This window comes from Oncorhynchus gorbuscha, unplaced genomic scaffold, assembly GCF_021184085.1.
Source record: "Oncorhynchus gorbuscha isolate QuinsamMale2020 ecotype Even-year unplaced genomic scaffold, OgorEven_v1.0 Un_scaffold_2378, whole genome shotgun sequence".
In the NCBI taxonomy this organism is placed as follows: Eukaryota; Metazoa; Chordata; class Actinopteri; order Salmoniformes; family Salmonidae; genus Oncorhynchus; species Oncorhynchus gorbuscha.
Window position 1 is genome coordinate 1 of NW_025746908.1, and position 13,371 is coordinate 13,371.

The window sequence follows — 13,371 nt, forward strand, 5'->3', positions numbered from 1 at the left end:
ATGTGTCATTTGCTTGTCCTCTAAAAGAACACCATAATATTTTAGATCACTGAATGTACCGACTGTATTTTAGATCTGTAACGGTTCTCTCGTCATCTGAGGAAGAGTAGTCAAGATCGGACCAATGCGCAGCGTGGTATGTGTCCTAGTTAATATTTAATAAATCAACTGAACACTGAATAACAAAACAACAAAAAGTGAATGTAACAGTCCTGTAGGTGCAAACACACAAAACACAAAACAACTGCACCACAAATCAAATGGGAAAAACAGGCTACCTAAGTATGGTTCTCAATCAGAGACAACGATTGACAGCTGCCTCTGATTGAGAACCATACCAGGCCAAACACATAGAAAACCAAAACTAGAACAACGCATAGAATGCCACCCCAACTCACGCCCTGACCAACGTAAACAAGAAACATAACAAAGGAACTAAGGTCAGGACGTGACAAGATCTCTGAATGCACCGCCTGTATTTTAGATCACTGAATGCACCGCCTGTATTTTAGATCACTGAATGCACCGCCTGTATTTTAGATCACTGAATGCACCGCCCGTATTTTAGATCACTGAATGCACCGCCTGTATTTTAGATCACTGAATGCACCACCTGTATTTTAGATCACTGAATGCACCGCCTGTATTTTAGATCACTGAATGCACCGCCTGTATTTTAGATCACTGAATGCACCGCCTGTATTTTAGATCACTGAATGCACCGCCTGTATTTTAGATCACAGAGGAACATGCAGGTCGTGCTTTCAGTTAAGTACAGTATTGAGTGTTTAAATTGGCATGAAGTTTTCGAGGTCTCCAAGGGAGCCAATCAACTGGTTGATACCCTGTGGTCCCAACACACAACGTGAGGTCACTCAGGACACATTTCTGGTGTTAGCACTGCCATTTACCACTCGTTAAACTAAGGTGTTTAACAGGGCTGCAATCCCGGGCCAGGCAAGGCCCCCGTGGTCTCATTGATCCTACCATTCAGTCCTCCCCAGGGTGCTTTTAGAGATTTGGCAGGGTGTCAATTGGATTCTGAACTTTGTGACCACTGTCCTGTCACTACATTCTTGTTAGAACTGGTCTTGGTGAAGAGATTACCTTGGTAAGGCTCTGGAAGTCACCCAGAGTTCTAATTCTAAGTTGCAACCAAGATAATGATTTGTTGCATTTCGGCTCAGTTTCTCAGTTTTACAGTTTTACAGTGTAGGATTGATCTACTCACCGCCAGAGGATGAGAAGACGAACAAAAGACAAAGAACAGAGTAGATATTGGTCATCCTTGGCGCATGTTCCTTAAAAGTGGAAATCAATGTGAACTTAGTTTGTAAGCTCTGATGCCTTGGGTGCACGTGTGGACGGTGGCACCTTAATTGGGTAGGACAGCTCATCGTAATGGCTGGAACGGAATAATGGAATAGTATCAAACCCATTAAACACATGCTTTCCATTCGCTGTCCTCCCCTCGGTAGCCTCCTGTGCTTTGGGTGATAAGTCCAAAAGATGATTCAAGGAAAATAACTTCTCAGACGCCACATTTTAAGGCACAGAGAATAAATAGTCTCATTTTCTCCTGTCAAACACATCTGAATCTAAGGATGCTCAGGAACGTCCCAATATAAAGGGGAGTGTTGGACATTGCTCAATAAACCCTGTCTAATCCAATATTATGTATATCAAAGCAGATGTCTTTCACAACAGAGAAGCAAGACATTTTGCTGGTATTTGAATGTTTCGATACAAAAGCTACATTGGTCTAAAAGACACTGCTTCTGTCAGACTTTGACACCCTGGTCGAGAAAGTGCTTAAACATTTCCAGAAGAAAAGATGCCAGTTTGGCAGAAAATGTATTGGGTACCCTCAGGCGATTCAGAATTATTAAGGAGAGAGGAGAGACGACACGTTTAGATCAGGTAGTGAAATATTCCTTTTGAATCTCACTGTGCCTGAAAAAGCCGCCTGAATTAAACCTGTTGGATGGGATTGGTCCGTGTCTGTAATTGACTGTACGTAGAGTGATGGCTTTGCATCATGTATCACCATCTCAAACACAGCCTCTCTTTGTTTCTTCATTGTCATTCCATGACAACTATAGTTGGTTACAGCCTGTCAGGTAAGAGGGTCAGGTACCATTTTAGGTTTTTTTAAATCAAATGTAAAACCCCACCTTTTAGCATGTCTTTTAGTCAGGAATTGTTTTAAACATCCTCCGTGTTGTGTTATTTTATTAATCCTTCATACTACCTGTTCGCTTTAACTTTATTCATTTGATTGTTTTAATGTAAAGTGTGTTGCGATTTTTAATGCACTTTAAATCAAGTTTGATTTGATTTAATTTACAACACATTTACATAAGACCAGGGCAAGCTATCACTTCTTCTCAAGGAGATGCGGTGTCTCCTGTCCCCTGTCCTCCAGTAGCCATTCCAATTCCTTCCTTCCTGTCTCAGACCTCATTAGAGAGTACCTCTGCCCAGCTCTCCTCAGAGAACATGTCATGCTATTCATAGCACACAGGCTAGGTATGGATCTCCTAGGACATCTGTAGGCAACTACATAGATGCATTCTTACTAGCAACCCAATTCTGTCTGAAACAAAGTTTTATGCTATCCTTGGTGGACTACGTAGGATACCATAATGAACAAAACCCATATTCTTTCTACAGATGTATTTATCTGTCTTATGTGGAGGTTATTCAACAGAGATGATTTGACTCAACTGAAAGGTAATCTCATTTAACACAGAACTAAAATCTTGCGTAATTTGTTCAGATGCTTCGATAGACGTCTGTCAACGAGAGATTAGACTGAAGACTAATTAGTGCAGGTTAGGGTTTTTTGGCATGAGTCTTGCTCTAGAGGCAGCTCTGCAGAGCAGTCACTAGCTGGCACAGTCACAAAGTCATGCCATCTGATTTTTAACATAACCTTAACCCTGACCACACTGCTGACCATAATGCCTGACCTTAAATTAAGACCAAAAAGCTAATTTTTTGTTTTCAATAATGTTTACAATATAGCCAATGCTGTCTTTGCAGCTGGTCCTTCTAGCCATAATCGCTCAGTTCTGCCTCAAGTATAAGACTCATCTCAATAAACATCAACCGCTTAATTAGTCTGAGAGGCTCCTTCATTTGCTTTCATCTCAGTCAACGGTCCAACACACTTTGAGAACATCTCTTCATCTTTCCCTGAAGAAGAGATCATCAAAACTATTCGGGTATTGACTCCCAATTACCCCAGAGACAGGAAATTGATATCGAAACTGAGAAAGGGTCAATTAAACACCTTCTTCATTGGTCAATTACTTTAACATTCCTTTGACCTTTTAGATCATCACCACATTCTCATGTGCCAATGTCATGGGTGGCTTCTCTCTGCCGGGGGACCACAATGCACCAGGCAGTAACCTTCATGCTCGTCAATAAGGCTGAGTAAGAGTTTTTAGGATGTAGCTTGATACCACTCACCAGAGTGGATAGTATGCGCGGTATTGATTTCATGGTTCCCCGTAAGAGCAATTAGCATGTTCCCTGCCTGCAGCAGCAACCTGTGAACTCTTTGACCAGCTGTTTCTTTTGTCGCTGAGGATCACGCACATTCGTTTTACACTCTGCAACATAACACAGTGGAACAGAACACAGAACACAGTGGAACAGAACACAGAACACAGTGGAACAGAACACAGTGAAACAGAACACAGAACACAGTGGAACAGAACACAGAACACAGTGACACAGAACACAGAACACACAGTCACTCTGCATGCACTGACTCAGGTATCACTTGTTAGTGTGGTTTGTCTCTTCACCACATTTCAATCCTTTCCAACACAATAAGTAAACATTAAAGGGACAGTTCACCCAAATGACTAAGTGACATATTGGTCTCCTTACCCTGTAAGCAGTCTATGAACAAGGTATGATGACAGCATCCATTTACATTTTTAGAATGTTTTATTATTTGGTGTTTTTATCAATGTCAATCAATAAGATATAGCAATTACATGATTACCACAGCATGAAAACATGAGCAAGAACAGGGGGGTTGATACAGCAGTTCAAGATACAGCAGTTGAGAGATAATATTACATAAGGGTACCTGACCAAGGACTGTGATGGTGGAAGTGGCGACCAGCCCACTAGAATCTTTGCAGCGGTGCCTTGCTTTGGTTTTATTTACTTGGCCACTGTTTCCAAATGCTAACTTTGTTTTTCATTCGTGGCACAAATCCAATGCAAGACAATAGTACTCAAATGTGTCACACTTCATGTCCAAACCTTCTATTGAGCTACACAATCAATGTTAGATATTTTAGGATGATTTGGACTTGAAGCATTGTCCATACTGAATTCATATCAAGCCATTAGAAGTCAAGCCACAAGAAGATAGGCGTGTACATCAGTGGAGGCTGCTGAGGGAGGACGGCTCATAATAATGGTTGGAACGGAGCGAATGGAATGGCATCAATCACATGGAAACCATGGAAACCATGTGTTTAATGTATTTGATACCATTCCACTGATTCCGCTCCTGCCATTACCACAAGCTCGTCCTCCCCAATTAAGGTGCTACCAACCTCCTGTGGTGTACATCCATGTGAATGTATTTTATTTTCAAAGACTACAAACAGATGAGTGAAGTAGACGAAGTCCCAGATGTCCCTAGCAGGATATGTTCACTAACCCAATCAGAGAGCAGTGCACTGAAATTGTCACATTAAAATTTGGAGAGTGACCATCGCTCTAATGCAAGGCTCTCCAACCCTGTTCCTGGAGAGCTACCCTGCTGTAGGTTTTAACTCCAACCCTGTTCCTGAAGAGCTACCCTGCTGTAGGTTTTAACTCCAACCCAGTTCCTGAAGAGCTACCCTGCTGTAGGTTTTAACTCCAACCCTGTTCCTGGAGAGCTACCCTGCTGTAGGTTTTAACTCCAACCCTGTTCCTGGAGAGCTACCCTGCTGTAGGTTTTAACTCCAACCCTGTTCCTGGAGAGCTACTGTCCTATAGGTTTTAACTCTAACCCTGTTCCTGGAGCGATATCATCCTGTAGGGTTTAACTCCAACCCTGTTCCTGGAGAGCTACTGTCCTATAGGTTTTAACTCTAACCCTGTTCCTGGAGCGATATCATCCTGTAGGGTTTAACTCCAACCCTGTTCCTGAAGAGCTACCCTGCTGTAGGTTTAACTCCAACCCTGTTCCTGGAGAGATACCGTCCTATAAGTTCTGACTACATGATGCTAGCTCTCCAGGAAAAGGCTTGGAGTTAAAACCTACAGCAGGGTAGCTCTTCAGGAACAGGGTTGGAGTTAAACCCTACAGGATGATATCGCTCCAGGAACAGGGTTAGAGTTAAAACCTACAGGACAGTAGCTCTCCAGGAAGATATCACCTCACTAATTAACTCTGTGGTTAATTACTTAATCATGCCATTGTTACACATTTCATATATTGGTCTCATTACTTCTAATTAACATAAATAAAACCCTCACATACAATACCCTAATTATATTATAACAGTGCACTTTATCATAAAATAGTTGATTCATATTGACTCCATAATATAGTGTTTAATAACCCTTTCTCATCCACCTACACTCAGAAAATGAAGAGAGAGTCCCTATTGGGCCACAGATCGATGCCATGTTAACATGGAAAAGGGAGAAATTCAAAAATCAAAGCCGTCGTCATGGCAACGGCCCCTGCCAGATTCCACCAATCAATGGAGTCCGCAAGGCGATGTGAGAGGCGCCAGGCGGGGAAAAAAGTCCAGGCGTCCTACATAAAGAGTCCGGGACAGGGAGTCAGGGCGCCACAACGGGGGCAACCCACCTCTTGCACACACTCACACAGAGACATTAAGCACTAAGGGGAAGACGCAAAGTGTGAAACGAAGAAAAAGAAGGAACAGAGAAGAGAGAGAGGGGATATATATGACTAGATATGGCACACACCTATGAAGGAGGAATCCCTGCCCGGGTCTATCTGGGAACCCTGCTCGTGGCTCTTTGCTTCCACCCCATCTCCGTTGGAGGAGGTAAGGTGACTGTCTGACAGACTGCTCTGCATAGTGATCAACTGTTTAGCTTGTCTATTTTAGTCACTATTTCCTCTCTCACTACAGTACATCAACAACATCAGTTTTATTTCCTATTCTATTTACATTTCTTATCCTACAGAAGGGTAGGAAAGAGATACAACTCTGTTTTAGAGGAATATCATGTCCAAACCATCTATTGAGCTACACAATCAATGTTAGATATTTTAGGATGGTTTGGACTTGAAGCACATTGTCCCCAACACTCAGTGGGTTGAGGAAACTCTGGTGGGACACGTTGCATGTGGGTTGCTCTCTTTAAGCCCAGAGGCACTAGGTTGAGTATTGGAATAGCAGCACTGTCCCCCCAGTTCACTTTCCCACATCCTATCTCTGTTTGTCTGTGATGTTTTGCAGGGAGAGCCTGAGATGTTTGTTTTTGTGTGGCCTTTGTGAGTCACAATCGATGAGGATGCTATTTTAGAGACTGAAGAAAATGCTCTTTCCTAAATTGAAGGATTTGACGGGGAAGCATCAATTGAATGACACTTTATTTCAGGCTATAATACCTTCATCTTGCATGGCAGCTTTTTCCTCGTGCGTTTCGTGTGCTCGCCTTGTGTACTGATACACATGCATTTCTATGTTTAATTTAGGGATTCAACCCACCAGCTTCTAAAAATCACTGTGCTTGACTAGAGGAGAAAATCCGTAATCTTTTATTAATAACATCCTCCTCAGCTGTATCAATTTCCCTGAAGTTCTCACTTCAATCTATTGCAATGAATTCACCACGGCATTTTAAAGGAAACAAATGGAATGCTTGATTGCAGCACATTTAAACTAGGAAGTAATTAGCCGGAACAAATCAATCACAATTCACATCACAATTAAATGGCATGTTTACCTATCACATTTAATATGCTTGCAAAAGACAAATTGAACTTCAGAAGTCCAATTTTGTTTGAGCTGGCTGAATGACACAAATTACACAAATGCAATATGCAAATGTCAAAGTTATTTGTCAATGGCCCACAAGCATCAGCTGCCGTCATGGAGATGTAGGATATAGGCTAGTTGTGTCTAATGAACTGAACAAAGGTTGCTTTGAAGTGGAGGTGCATGATTAGCCGACAGTGGTGACACGAAGACTGGGGGTGAGGCAGCTAAGGGAGTGGGGGGGCAGGAGTCTTTCTCCCCCTGTGTCTCGTTAAACCTACAGTAACAGGAGGAAGCAGCTGGTGTCAATGGAGGCAGAGGAAGGAGGGAGTTAAAAGAGAGTGAGCGTGCAGCTTGTCGTGCTGAGACCTTCTTTCATGTGACTCTACAGTGTGCATGTGCCACTTGTGCTCATCCTCAAGAAGACCCTGTAGTGAAGAAGGAGACATCTTGTGTTCAACCTCACAGGGACACTGTAGTGAAGAAAGAGACATCTTGTGCTCAACCTCACATGGACCCTGTAGTGAAGAAGGAGACATCTTGTGTTCAACCTCACAGGGACCCTGTAGTGAAGAAAGAGACATCTTGTGTTCAACCTCACAGGGACACTGTAGTGAAGAAAGAGACATCTTGTGCTCAACCTCACATGGACCCTGTAGCGTTATTAATACATCTAATTAATAATACTTTTACCAGCAGTGTAGGTGTGTGCAGTAGTTCACCATTTAACAGTTTTATGGCCAGGAGAGTTAAACTGTTTAGGAGTCTGTTGGTCTGAGCCTTGATGCACCGGTACCACCTGGCGTATGGGAACATGGAGAACAGTCCATTTGGCAATTTTTCAGGCCTTTCTCAGACACCGCCTGGTATTTACGTCCTGAATGGCTGGGTGCTCACCCCCAGTGATGCACTGGGCCGTCCGTACCACCCTCTGTAGGACCTTCCGGTTGAGCGGGTTGCAGTTGCCATACCAGACGGTGATACAACCAGTCAGGATGCTCTCGATGATGCAGCTGTAAAAGTTCCTAAGGATCTGAGGCACCACGCCAAATCGTATCAGCTTCCTGAGCGAGAAGAGGCACGACTGTGCTGGTGTGAGAGGATCATGTTAATTCCTCAGTGATGTAGTCACCGAGCAATTTAATTCAGTCTATTCATGTAATAATCTGCAAATATGGATTTAAAAACTTTTAAAAAGTAGTTTAGTCAGGGGAGAAAAAAATGTTTTCGACATGTCTGGTTCTTATATAGCCTAGGCATAATTGTACTTAAAGACAAGTAGCCTATTGGTTTCATAGCCTACACTATTACCATCCATTATTATCTGTCTATTAACAATGTGTTTTACACTCCAAGATGCTGACCCTAAACCCAAACCACGGGTAGGATTTCCCCATTAGCGACTAGGTCAGTCACTTTTCAACTGCAGACGAACTCAGCATCTCTTCAAGTTTATGGCTGTTTATCTCATCACTGTTAATTAAGCTTTTGAAGGAGAGAGTGTAGAGTGTTAAGGCTGCTTGTCATAATTAATGATTGGTTAGCGGTTGTAATTCAACCGGTGTTGATTGGCAGAAGGCTCAACTGTCAACTCAACATTCAGTGTCGAAGTGAGTGATGACTGGAGAAGAAGGGCTCTATCTCACTTTGTCTTTCCGTAATTCCTCACATCCTTCACAACAGTAATGGAGGAGAAGGTCCAAGGGGAGGATAACATATAGAATAAAGACAATGGTGAATAGAATGAGGTTGTGAGGAATCGAGGACAGATGAATTGAGAAAGAGGTGTTTTCACTTGCAGTTGACCCGGTGTTGAATGGGATCCCTACATCTTCTCTTCCTGCAGCCGCTGAAGCAGGAGGTGGCGCTGGAGAATGGCGCCACAACGCTGAATCACTCCATGGCAATGGTGCAGCGCATGGAAGGTCTTCTGGTCCAAGGCAACGGCAGTGATGTGGTCCTCCGCGTGCAGACGGTCAACACGGATGAGGTGAAGGTGATCCAGGCGCACACGCTGGTGCTCTCGCTGCAGAGCGAGGTGTTTGAGGAGCTGCTGCTCAGCCACAACACCAGCACCTTGGTCCTGAGAGAGCCTGCCGACTGTACTGCTGTCTTTGACAAGTTCATCAGGTGAGGGAACTGGGGGGGGGGGGGGGGGGGGGTAGAATGAGTGTACACCTCAAGAGGATGGGGGAGGAACAGAAATGGGCTAATGGTGTTTCATGTTTTTTATTTAAAAAAGTGACCTCCTTTCAAGTTCAGTAGTGACTGCCAATGTTTCTGCAGACCGATCTAGCCTTGTTTTATCTCTGCAGGTACCTCTACTGCGGTGACATCTCTGTGCGCCTGGACCAGGCAATCCCTCTGCACAAGCTGGCTAGCAAGTACCGTGTGTGGAGCCTCCAGCAGGGCCTGAGCCAGTACATGACAGGGCACCTGTCCAGCGACTCCCGACCGGCCACGTGGTTGGCTGGTACCAGTACGCCATGCAGATCGGCGACGCCAACCTGAGGGACAGCTGCCTCCAGTACCTCTCCTGGAACCTGTCGTCGGTGTTGCAGAGCGGCGAGTGGGGCTCCATCAGCGACGACCTGCTGCTGTCCCTGATGCAGCGCTCCGACCTCATCCTGCAGAGCGAGCTGGAGCTCTACGAGGCCCTGGAAGCCTGGATCGGCCAGAACCAGCCGGCCGGCCTAACGGTGGAGAATGCCCTGAGGCAGGTACGCTACGGCATGATCCCTCCGCAGCACCTGTTCCGTCTGCAGAAGCAGTCCTCAATCATGCTGAAATACTACGAGTCCATCCGTGACCTGCTCTTCCTGGCCTTCCAGTTCCACTCGGCCTCGCCTGTCCAACTGGCCAAATACTTTGACGTCAACTGCAGCATATTCACGCCACGCAACTACCTGTCACCGTCCTGGGGCTCTCCGTGGGTCATCAATAACCCCACTCGCGACGACCGCAGCTTCAGCTTCCAGACCCAGCTGGGCCCCAGCGGCAGCGACGCCAGCAAGCGGGTGACCTGGAACGCCCTGTTCTCCCCGCGCTGGCTCCCGCTCAGCGTGCGCTCCGCCTATACAAACGAGATGCAGGCCACACGCACTGACGGCGGTCGTCCTCGCATCATCGTCACCCCAGCCACTTCCAGCCCCGACTTCGCAGGTGTGAGCTTCCAGAAGACGGTGATCGTGACGGCGAGGCAGGGGGGTAAAATGGTGGTTCGTCACGTCTACAACTTCCACCAGAGCACTGAGGAGGCCGGGGATTTCCTGGTGGAAGCCGACCTTCACCGCCGGGCGTCTGAATACCTCATCGACAGCTCCCTCTACCTGCACGTCGTGGTAAAGCCCCTTTACCACAGCCTCATCGTTGCCAGGAAATAGGCCAAGAGGTTGTTGTTGCCTTAGTAATTTGTAAGTCGCTCTGCATAAGAGCGTCTGCTAAATGACTTAAATGTAAATGTAAATGTAATCAACGGTTCCCATTAGATGGTCAAGTTGCAGAGTAAAAATTGGCTATATCATAAAAAAATGATGAAAACAAAACATTTGCTTTTTGGTCTTAATTTAAGGTACACGGCATAAGGTTTGCAGTGTGGTTGAGGTTATATTTCAAGAACAGAAATTGTAGAAATAGTCTGGTTGTATGACTTTGGAACTTGCCCAGACAGTGATGACCGTAACCAACCGCCCTCCCTGCTGAGTCCCCCCCCTAGCCTGCAGACAAAGTCACACATGCACACACTCATATCACAACTCCTGTTTATTGGCCTGGTACTGGGCATCTCTGTTCTCTGCAATATGGTACTTTTTACAGTAGTGGTTAAGTTTCTCCAAACAGTTTTAGCTCTGAAAATAGGTGTATGGAGCCAGCTGTAACAGTTTTTTTTAACCTTTATTTAACTAGGCAAGTCAGTTAAGAACAAATTCTTATTTTCAATGACGGCCTAGGAACAGTGGGTTAACTGCCTGTTCAGGGGCAGAACGACAGGCTTGCCAGCTCGGGAGTTTTGAACTCGCAACCTTCCGGTTACTAGTCCAACACTCTAACCACGAGGCTACCCTGCTGCCCCAACTGTACTGCATCTATTAAAGAAGTCAATGAAAGAGTTTCAGAAAATACCAGTTCCTCCACATTGTCCCTCCCCACAAATGTTACACACATGGTAGGGGCAAACACGACTGCACTGTATTTGTTTGAGATATGATCATGTCAATAGTTGGATATTTCCTTGATTGCCCCTGATTAGAGGAAAGGCACATTCTTTATGACATATTTAACTGTATGATGTTATCTGCATAGCTATAGGATACTACTAGTAAATCAAAGTGTCAGTTATTGGTATTGTTTCCATTAGCTGAACTCTCACTTTGTTGGTGCTAACCAAACCTCACAGGATCAAGTGAAGCTTCTTTCGTCGCTTTGCACACTGCCAACACCATAAGTACAGGCCATTTTAAAAGCATGCATTCATACCATTAGTCACAATCACACACATACGTTTCCAGGCATAAATGTTATAGCCATGCTGATACTCAGTGACTGGACAATTCCTATACCAGAGTTTCTCTACAAGCCATTTTGCTGTTGCCCTACTCTTTTGCAATTGAGGAGCATTTCTATTGAATCTTTAAGCCAACTTGCAGTATTAGTGCTATTAGAAGGACTGTGTTGTTGTGAGTAGTGCTTATATAATGACTTATGCACAGACCTATGGACGACATTATACTTCCGGGTCTTTAGAATGTTACTGGTTCATGTAGCTACCATATCTCTCTATGTCCTCTTCCTATATCCTGAATAAAACGTTATTTTACCCAGTCGGTAATTGGTCTGTTTACTTGATTCACCCTAATATGCAGAACACAATGTGATACAGAGGACAATTGTGAATTAAGCCTAATTTATATCGTACACATGCAACAAAGTAATGCAAACACAAAATGGCAACCCTGCAAACTGGCATCACATTTATAATCGTGGGGCTGCAGACGTGTGTGTGTTTTTGCTACTCAACAAAACAGCATTGACATTTTTCATAGCTATTTGTAGCTCTTGTATTTTATAGTACTGTAGGTATGGTATTACATTTACATTTACATTTAAGTCATTTAGCAGACGCTCTTATCCAGAGCGACTTACAAATTGGTGCATTCACCTTATGACATCCAGTGGAACAGTCACTTTACAATAGTGCATCTAAATCTTAAAGGGGGGAGGGGTGAGAGGGATTACTTATCCTATCCTAGGTATTCCTTAAAGAGGTGGGGTTTCAGGTGTCTCCGGAAGGTGGTGATTGACTCCGCTGTCCTGGCGTCGTGAGGGAGTTTGTTCCACCATTGGGGGCCAGAGCAGCGAACAGTTTTGACTGGGCTGAGCGGGAGCTGTACTTCCTCAGTGGTAGGGAGGCGAGCAGGCCAGAGGTGGATGAACGCAGTGCCCTTGTTTGGGTGTAGGGCCTGATCAGAGCCTGGAGGTACTGAGGTGCCGTTCCCCTCACAGCTCCGTAGGCAAGCACCATGGTCTTGTAGCGGATGCGAGCTTCAACTGGAAGCCAGTGGAGAGAGCGGAGGAGCGGGGTGACGTGAGAGAACTTGGGAAGGTTGAACACCAGACGGGCTGCGGCGTTCTGGATGAGTTGAAGGGGTTTAATGGCACAGGCAGGGAGCCCAGCCAACAGCGAGTTGCAGTAATCCAGACGGGAGATGACAAGTGCCTGGATTAGGACCTGCGCCGCTTCCTGTGTGAGGCAGGGTCGTACTCTGCGGATGTTGTAGAGCATGAACCTACAGGAACGGGCCACCGCCTTGATGTTGGTTGAGAACGACAGGGTGTTGTCCAGGATCACGCCAAGGTTCTTGGCGCTCTGGGAGGAGGACACAATGGAGTTGTCAACCGTGATGGCGAGATCATGGAACGGGTAGTCCTTCCCGGGAGGAAGAGCAGCTCCGTCTTGCCGAGGTTCAGCTTGAGGTGGTGATCCGTCATCCACACTGATATGTCTGCCAGACATGCAGAGATGCGATTCGCCACCTGGTCATCAGAAGGGGGAAAGGAGAAGATTAATTGTATAAATTAAGCTTTAATCAAAAACAAACAAGGTAGGCCTATCAAAAGGAATTCCACATGCCTTGTATTTATTTCACCTTTATTTAACCATGTAGGCAAGTTGAGAACAAGTTCTCATTTACAATTGCGACCTGGCCAAGATAAAGCAAAGCAGTTCGACACATACAACGACACAGAGTTACACATGGAGTAAAACAAACATACAGTCAATAATACAGTATAAACAAGTCTATATATGATGTGAGCAAATGAGGTGAGATAAGGGAGGTAAAGGCAAAAAAAAAAAAAAAAGGCCATGGTGGCAAAGTAAATACAATAT

General features: G+C 44.9%; 1 pseudogene; it reads left to right on the forward strand.

Moving 5' to 3' along the window:
• The first annotated feature begins 5,806 nt into the window (after positions 1-5,806).
• Positions 5,807-11,806, forward strand: LOC124025715 (annotated as a pseudogene).
• The last annotated feature ends 1,565 nt before the right edge of the window (positions 11,807-13,371 follow it).